The sequence below is a fragment of the Coregonus lavaretus genome (genome assembly GCF_964263955.1).
Source record: "Coregonus lavaretus genome assembly, chromosome: 16".
Classification (NCBI taxonomy): domain Eukaryota; kingdom Metazoa; phylum Chordata; class Actinopteri; order Salmoniformes; family Salmonidae; genus Coregonus; species Coregonus lavaretus.
The window spans coordinates 43,866,276-43,875,875 of record NC_140003.1 but is presented as its reverse complement, the minus strand read 5'-3'; positions in this window follow the sequence as shown (position 1 = coordinate 43,875,875).

The window sequence follows — 9,600 nt, the reverse complement described above, 5'->3', positions numbered from 1 at the left end:
GTAGGACACACACATTTTCTCAAGCCAAATACACCAAAGGTCTTAAAAGGTCATGTTCTGTAAGCAATAATGTAATTTATATGCAGATATTTATTTTGTAACTTTGTATTTGGTTGTAAATACCTGATAGCAGCAGGCGAGCTATGTTGTTAATGATGAAACAGGGACTACAGCTCATTATTTAAATCAAATCAAATCAAATTGTATTCGTCACATACACGTGTTTAGCAGATGTTAATGCGGGTGTAGCGAAATGCTTGTGCTTCTACCTTCGCCAGTGCAGTAATATCTAACAATTTCACAACATATACCCAAAACACACAAATCTAAGTAAGGAATGAATTAAGAATATACAGTGAGGGGAAAAAAGTATTTGATCCCCTGCTGATTTTGTACGTTTGCCCACTGACAAAGACATGATCAGTCTATAATTTTAATGGTAGGTTTATTTGAACAGTGAGAGACAGAATAACAACAAAAAAATCCAGAAAAACGCATGTAAAAAAATGTTATAAATTGATTTGCATTTTAATGAGAGAAATAAGTATTTGACCCCTCTGCAAAATATGACTTACTACTTGGTGGCAAAACCCTTGTTGGCAATCACAGAGGTCAGACGGTTCTTGTAGTTGGCCACCAGGTTTGCACACATCTCAGGAGGGATTTTGTTCCACTCCTCTTTGCAGATCTTCTCCAAGTCATTAAGGTTTCGAGGCTGACGTTTGGCAACTCGAACCTTCAGCTCCCTCCACAGATTTTCTATGGGATTAAGGTCTGGAGACTGGCTAGGCCACTCCAGGACCTTAATGTGCTTCTTCTTGAGCCACTTCTTTGTTGCCTTGGCTGTGTGTTTTGGGTCATTGTCATGCTGGAATACCCATCCACAACCCATTTTCAATGCCCTGGCTGAGGGAAGGAGGTTCTCACCCAAGATTTGACGGTACATTGCCCCGTCCATCGTCCCAGAAAAACACACCCAAAGCATAATGTTTTCTACCTCCATGTTTGACGGTGGGGATGGTGTTCTTGGGGTCATAGGCAGCATTCCTCCTCCTCCAAACACGGAGAGTTGAGTTGATGCCAAAGAGCTCGATTTTGGTCTCATCTGACCACAACACTTTCACCCAGTTCTCCTCTGAATCATTCAGATGTTCATTGGCAAACTTCAGACGGTCCTGTATATGTGCTTTCTTGAGCAGGGGGACCTTGCGGGCGCTGCAGGATTTCAGTCCTTCACGGCGTAGTGTGTTACCAATTGTTTTCTTGGTGACTATGGTCCCAGCTGCCTTGAGATCATTGACAAGATCCTTCCGTGTAGTTCTGGGCTGATTCCTCACCGTTCTCATGATCATTGCAACTCCACGAGGTGAGATCTTGCATGGAGCCCCAGGCCAAGGGAGATTGACAGTTCTTTTGTGTTTATACCCTTATTTTAAGTGTTTCTAAAAAACAGGTCGTCGGGTAAGCTTGGCGCCGGGTAAGTTTGGCTTTATACATAGCTTGGGCTTTGTCGAGTAAGGCTTAAACTATGTATTTAGATTGTAGTTAGGTATTGTAGGTAGGTATCGTGGGTTGTTGTAGGTAGTTGTTGTATGTAATTATTGTAGGTTAGTATTGTATTCGGCGGTGCCGGGTGTAGCACGAAGCTAGCTAGCTAGCTAACTCACCACCCGGACTAGCTGGCGAGTAGCTATTAGCAACGGTATAGTTGTTTCACGCCTGAGAGTGCCTGTAATTACGCCAGCTGGCTGCCTACAATAATTACATACAATAACTGCCTACCATTCAGCTGTTTTCTAACCTCATTGTCTGAACCGTTAACGTTAGGTAGCAAGTGGCTACTGTGCTTGAAAATTAGCAAGCTTGTTGCAACCTGGATAGCTACTTGTAAACAATAGCTGGAACGACCGAGCGAACAGACGCGAACTGGCTGAGTCAATTCAGTGGCTAGCTTTGCACTTGGCTAGCTAACAGTAGCTGCTAGGGGTAAGTCATAACCTACACTTGTGTTTTGTTTTTTACATATTGATAGCCCGAGTCGCTCAAGGAATTCGGGACATGGGTGACTAGTTAACGTTAGTTTGGCTCTCTCTGTGTGTTCGTGCCGTGAAAGGAGGGGTTCTTCTTTGTCTGAAAGCAATGGCTAGCTAGTTTGCTAACTATTCTAGCTAACTAACTGGCTGAATAAGTTGACGACGGACTCGCTCAAGCTGTCGGGACTAACCCACAACGTTAGACACGGACACGAACGATCTGCTTGTGTGTTGATACACCGGTGGTTGTTGTGGCTGAGTATTGGCGCTAAACCCTGCTGCTGGAGACCGGCATGCTAGCTGGCTGTGGCGTCTTATGACGAGGTGCCCGGATGTTTTTCACGGAATAATACTGCACCTAGTTAGCTAGCTGAATAAACTAGGTTAGTCTATTCCTAGAAAACATTGAACCGCTGTAGTTTACAACAATTATAGTTTCTGAGGTGGAAGTTGGGAGAGTTATATTTGGGAGTTGTGGTGAGGGAGGACCCGCTCTCTCCTTTTCCAGATGTTTAGTTCATTTTATTCCGATCTCCTCTGCATTATTGTAGCCATCTGCTGCAGCCTGTCAACTATGCCTCTGCCTATCCCTGTTCTCTCCTCTCCGCACAGGCTACACAAACGCCTCACCTCGCTGATCAACTCATCCTTGACCGCTGGCTATGTCCCTTCCGTCTTCAAGAGAGCGAGAGTTGCACCCCTTCTCAAAAAACCAACACTCGATCCCTCCGATGTCAACAACTACAGACCAGTATCCCTTCTTTCTTTTCTCTCCAAAACTATTGAGCGTGCCGTCTTTAGCCAACTCTCTTGCTATCTCTCTCAGAATGACCTTCTTGATCCAAACCAGTCAGGTTTCAAGACTGGTCATTCAACTGAGACTGCTCTTCTCTGTGTCACAGAGGCTCTCCGCACTGCTAAAGCTAACTCTCTCTCCTCTGATCTTGTCCTTCTAGACCTGTCTGCTGCCTTTGATACTGTGAACCATCAGATCCTCCTCTCCACCCTCTCCGAGCTGGGCATCTCCGGCGCGGCTCACTCTTGGATTGCGTCCTACCTGACCGGTCGCTCCTACCAAGTGGCGTGGCGAGAAGCTGTCTCCGCACCACGTGCTCTCACCACTGGTGTCCCCCAGGGCTCAGTTCTAGGCCCTCTCCTATTCTCGCTATACACCAAGTCACTTGGCTCTGTCATATCCTCACATGGCCTCTCCTATCATTGCTACGCTGACGACACACAACTAATCTTCTCCTTTCCCCCTTCTGATAACCAGGTGGCGAATCGCATCTCTGCATGTCTGGCAGACATATCAGTGTGGATGACGGATCACCACCTCAAGCTGAACCTCGGCAAGACGGAGCTCCTCTTCCTCCCGGGGAAGGACTGCCCGTTCCATGATCTCGCCATCACGGTTGACAACTCCGTTGTGTCCTCCTCCCAGAGTGCGAAGAGCCTTGGCGTGACCCTGGACAACACCCTGTCGTTCTCCGCTAACATCAAGGCGGTGACCCGATCCTGTAGGTTCATGCTCTACAACATTCGGAGAGTACGACCCTGCCTTACACAGGAAGCGGCACAGGTCCTAATCCAGGCACTTGTCATCTCCCGTCTGGATTACTGCAACTCGCTGTTGGCTGGGCTCCCTGCCTGTGCCATTAAACCCCTACAACTCATCCAGAATGCCGCAGCCCGTCTGGTGTTCAACCTTCCCAAGTTCTCTCACGTCACCCCGCTCCTCCACACACTCCACTGGCTTCCAGTTGAAGCTCGCATCTGCTACAAGACCATGGTGCTTGCCTACGGAGCTGTGATGGGAACGGCACCTCCGTACCTTCAGGCTCTGATCAGTCCCTACACCCAAACGAGGGCACTGCGTTCATCCACCTCTGGCCTGCTGGCTCCCCTACCTCTGCGGAAGCATAGTTCCCGCTCAGCCCAGTCAAAACTGTTCGCTGCTCTGGCACCCCAATGGTGGAACAAGCTCCCTCACAACGCCAGGACAGCGGAGTCACTCACCACCTTCCGGAGACATTTGAAACCCCACCTCTTTAAGGAATACCTGGGATAGGATAAAGTAATCCTTCTACCCCCCCCCCCCCCCCCAAAAAAAAAAAAAAAAAAACATTGTAAAGTGGTTATCCCACTGGCTATAAGGTGAATGCACCTATTTGTAAGTCGCTCTGGATAAGAGCGTCTGCTAAATGACGTAAATGTAATGTAAATGTATTTTGCGAATAATCGCACCAACTGTTGTCACCTTCTCACCAAGCTGCTTGGCGATGGTCTTGTAGCCCATTCCAGCCTTGTGTAGGTCTACAATCTTGTCCCTCACATTCTTGGAGAGCTCTTTGGTCTTGGCCATGGTGGAGAGTTTGGAATCTGATTGATTGATTGCTTCTGTGGACAGGTGTCTTTCATACAGGTAACAAGATGAGATTAGGAGCACTCCCTTTAAGAGTGTGCTCCTAATTTCAGCTCGTTACCTGTATAAAAGACACCTGGGAGCCAGAAATCTTTCTGATTGAGAGGGGGTCAAATACTTATTTCCCTCATTAAAATGCAAATCAATTTATAACATTTTTGACATGCATTTTTCTGGATTTTTTTGTTGTTATTCTGTCTCTCACTGTTCAAATAAACCTACCATTAAAATTATAGACCGATCATTTCTTTGCAGTGGGCAAACGTACAAAATCAGCAGGGGATCAAATACTTGTTTTTCTCACTGTATATGGACGAGCGACATCAGAGCAGCATGGACTAAGATACAGGTGGAGAAAACGCCAATTAAGACGAATTTCCACCTGGACCCTTGATGCCATGTTTAACATATACAGCATGTACACCCTCTCTGCAGGCAATACTTCTCTGCAGGCAATACTTCTCTGCAGGCAATACTTCTCTGCAGGCAATACTTCTCAGCAGGCAATACTTCTCTGCAGGCAATGCTTCTCTGCAGGCAATACTTCTCTGCAGGCAATACTTCTCTGCAGGCAATACTTCTCAGCAGGCAATACTTCTCTGCAGGCAATACTTCTCTGCAGGCAATGCTTCTCTGCAGGCAATACTTCTCTGCAGGCAATACTTCTCTGCAGGCAATACTTCTCTGCAGGCAATACTTCTCTGAAGGCAATACTTCTCAGCAGGCAATACGTCTCAGCAGGCAATACTTCTCAGCAGGCAATACTTGAAAAATAAAAAACGCAAAAAACAAATGTAGCACAGCAGTTTGCAGCTTTTGATTTAGAAATAAACATACCTTATTTATTTCCTTTTCAGTAAACAAAGCCTACCAATGCTTTTTGCACTACACTGTATTTGATGGAATGTATGGAAATTAATACAGCGATCTTTATAAATGGTTAATAAAGATAATGTACAGTTTCTAGACTGTACAGCATGTTTTAATGTTACCCCTGTTCCTTACTAGAGTACATAGTGATTTTCATGTCGATCTATCCATTCAATGTCTGTTCTGTTTCATCAGCAGTACAGGGCCCTGCAGTTAAAACTGATGTGACAGCAATGGTTACCACAATTCCCATCACAATTCAGCACCAGGTTGAAGGCAATGTAATTTGTGCATGTTGACATCTTCGTTGATGTGAACTAATGTGAAATGGGTGTCAGGGCAACTGCGAGGACATTTGAGTAAAAATGACATTTCAGTAGAAACAACAGGAGAAAAGGCATGGAGGGAGGTTAAGTAACCACATAACATGATCACAACGTCCGGCCAGCACATTTCCCCACTACAATCAAGATTGGAATATATATCTTAAATGTTTCCCCATCTAGAATCAAAGGAAATCAGATCAGCATATCTAAAGCCATATGGCACCTTCCTAAATAATTGAAAAGGGTCACACTGAGATCGAGTCGATGTCACACGGGATGATCCCTGCCCGTCAAATTACAACAGATGTGAAATTGCACCCGATTTGTCTGTAAAAGCGCCATTCGAAAGCATGTAGCAGTGTAAAGGCGAAACAAAGAAATGCTTGTCTTGGTGCAGAGGTCTTTCCTGTTTTTTGTTTCAGGGGGCCGAGGTGCTTATCACATCTGCAGTGCTGATAAGATAGTCGCTGTGCCTCCGTAGGTTATACAATATTAATCCCCCTCCCACGATGCACTTAAAGGAAGGTGACAAGCATGACATATCCAGGACCTCCTGATGGCTCGTGTTCTGGAGTGCAGCTGCTAAGAGAGACCCAAGTTACCCTGAAGTGATGTAAATTTGCAGGGGGAGTCCAATTTCCATCACTGCTGCTGTCACTGTCAAGGTCATTAAACTAAATCAACCCGCTGTGTGTCACATAGCTCCCATTTTAAAGTCCCCTCAATAATGGAGTTGTACTTGTACAGCAGATTGCAGAACCCTATTGAATCTCTGACCTGACAGCAGCAAGAGTAAGATTAGGCTATTTCATCTCTTAGAAATCACAGCCAGACAGTGTGTATGAATATGAGGTAGCATAAATTAATGAATTGATCATTTTGACCCCATTGGATGTCAGAGTGATATGAACTTTTGTAAAAAAAAAAAAAAAAAAAAAAAAAAAAAAAAAGTCTGACCTACTCTATATGGAATTTATGTCATTGAAGGTCAGTGAAGAAGATCCCGTATACTGAAGGCTGCTACTGTCAGCCTTTTTGCACAGTGTGGATATATCATTGTTAAAGAAACGACACTAGGGAAAACATTCTGACTCCATAGACAGCCAGAGAAGAGGAGAGGAAAAACTCCCAAAGCCAAGAAAAGAAAAAAAAATCACCACAAGCAAAGAAAAAAATAGCATTTATACTGAGAGAAATCCACTGCCCAGAACAACAGAAGTTATGGTATCCTCGGGCCGCGTTCTAAGAAACAAGTTTCATTTCGCCATCCCCCCTAGAAGAGAAATGTGCTGCTGTAGAGGGGGAAGAGATCAATGTGTTGGAGGAGGAGCAGCCTCAGTGTGAGACAGTGGAACATTATTGTTTATCTCCCCCTGGAGCCATGCTTACCCAGGGAGCCCTTCAGGCCAAGGAACAAACAGGCCTTTGTGAGCACTGACCCGCTGTGCCCAGCAGCCAGACAGCAAACCTTCACTCCCGTTCTAATGGAAACCATAGACACAGAGTCCACCGCAGCCCAGGGAGGGGGAGTGCCATCGCTTTTCTAGCATCCACCTGCACTTTGATTATCGGCCGTCATAACAAGGACAGGCTGGCAGGGTTCTGACTGCAGCCATGTCAAACTGCAAGACCGCAAAATCAAATGGTTCTTTTTTCTTTCACAGGAATTCACAGGCACCTACATTTCTTTAATGTAATACAATGTAGACGCTTCAGCTAGTAACAATTTTATTTGATACATGGGTTCTTAATAATCAAGCTTTTTCACTTTCGGGAATTTGCTGTGAATATGTTGGTTTGTCTGTTGGACATGGCTTCCCACTGGGGACACTGTTTGAATCAACGTTGTTTCCACGTCATTTCAATGAAATTACGTTGAACCAACGTGGAATAGACGTTGAATTGACATCTGTGCCCAGTGGGTTGTTGTTGCGTCTAACACATTAGTAACGCGAGCCACTCTGGCAGGCATCCACTGCGTTTGATTGCATGTTTTCCATTACATCCAGACATGAATAGAACAAATGGTAGTGAAAGTCCATTTTGCACCTAAACCAGTACACAGAAAACCTAAACAATACACAGAAAACCTTTTACATCTGCTCATTATTTATTTCCGCAAGAGAGCACTGAAACGCTTTCATTGTTAGTGACATTCAGTAAGAGCCCTAACGCGACTGGGCTGTTGCCATGGCAACATCAACACAGCCACCTAGACGGCCCTTTTCTTTTCTCGGTGACAGTGAGAATGGTTTTGTTACATGGATTAAAGCTTTTTAATCCCATGGTTGAGTGACCACTAGCAGCTCTGCCTAGTGCTCCGAGTCTCGCTGCTGTCTGCAGGTCTCTCGGAACTTTTCCTGCATTAGGCCGTAATGGCAGCCTTCCCTCTCACTGTTTTAGCGTGCATGCCCCAAATGCCCATTCATAAAATGCCTGCTGGTTTTGTACAAGAAGTCTTGCCATGTTTATTCCAGTCCGTTCAAACTGTACATTTCTTATATAGATCTGCTCACATCCAACAAAAAACACTCTTTAAATGGCATGTTGCCATGCTTCAGCCTCTCTCTACATGCACTGTCTAATCAAATCAAATCAAATTATATTTGTCACATGCACCGAATACAACATCTAGCCACTGGGATTTTTGCCCATTCTTCAAGGCAAAACTGCGCCAGCTCCTTCAAGTTGGATGGGTTCTGCTGGTGTACAGCAATCTTTAAGTCATACCACACATTCTCAATTGGATTGAGGAATGTGCTTTGACTAGCCCATTCCAAGACATTTAAATGTTTCCCCTTAAACCACTCGAGTGTTGCTTTAGCAGTATGCTTAGGGTCATTCTCCTGCTGGAAGGTGAACCTCCGTCCCAGTCTCAAATCTCTGGAAGACTGAAACAGGTTTCCCTCAAGAATTTCCCTGTATTTAGCGCCATCCATCATCCCTTAAATTCTGACCAGTTTCCCAGTCCCTGCCGATGGAAAAACATCCCCACAGCATGATGCTGCCACCACCATGCTTCACTGTGGGGATGGTGTTCTTGGGGTGATGAGAGGTGTTGGGTTTGAGCCAGACATAGCGTTTTCCTTGATGGCCAAAAAGCTCAATTTTAGTCTCATCTGACCAGAGTACCCTCTTCCATATGTTTGGGGAGTCTCCCACATGGCTTTTGGCGAATACCAAACGTGTTTGCTTATTTTTTTCTTCAAGCAATGGCTTTTTTTCTGGCCACTCTTCCGTAAAGCCCAGCTCTGTGGAGTGTACGGCTTAAAGTGGTCCTATGGACAAATACTCCAATCTCCGCTGTGGAGCTTTGCAGATCCTTCAGGGTTATCTTTGGTCTCTTTGTTGCCTCTCTGATTAATGCCCTCATTGCCTGGTCCATGAGTTTTGGTGGGCGGCCCACTCTTGGCAGGTTTGTTGCCATATTCTTTCCATTTTTTAATAATGGATTTAATGGTGCTCCGTGGGATGTTCAAAGTTTCTGATCTTTTTTTAAATAATCCAACCCTGATCTGTACTTCTCCACAACTTTGTCTCTGACCTGTTTGGAGAGCTCCTTGGTCTTCACGGTGCTGCTTGCTTGGTGGTGCCCCTTGCTTAGTGGTATTGCAGACTCTGGGGCTTTTTAGAACAGGTGTTTATATACTGAGCATGTGACACTTAGATTGCACACAGGTGGACTTTATTTAACTAATTATGTGACTTCTGAAGGTAATTGGTTGCACCAGATATTATTTAGGGGCTTCATAGCAAAGGGGGTGAATACATATGCACGCACCAATTTTTCATTATGTAATTTTTAGAATTTTCTGAAACAAGTTATTTTTTAAATTTCATTTCACCAATTTGGACTATTTTGTGTATGTCCATTACATGGAATCCAAATAAAAATCCATTTAAATTACAGGTTGTAATGCAACAAAATAGGAAAAACGCCAAGGGGATG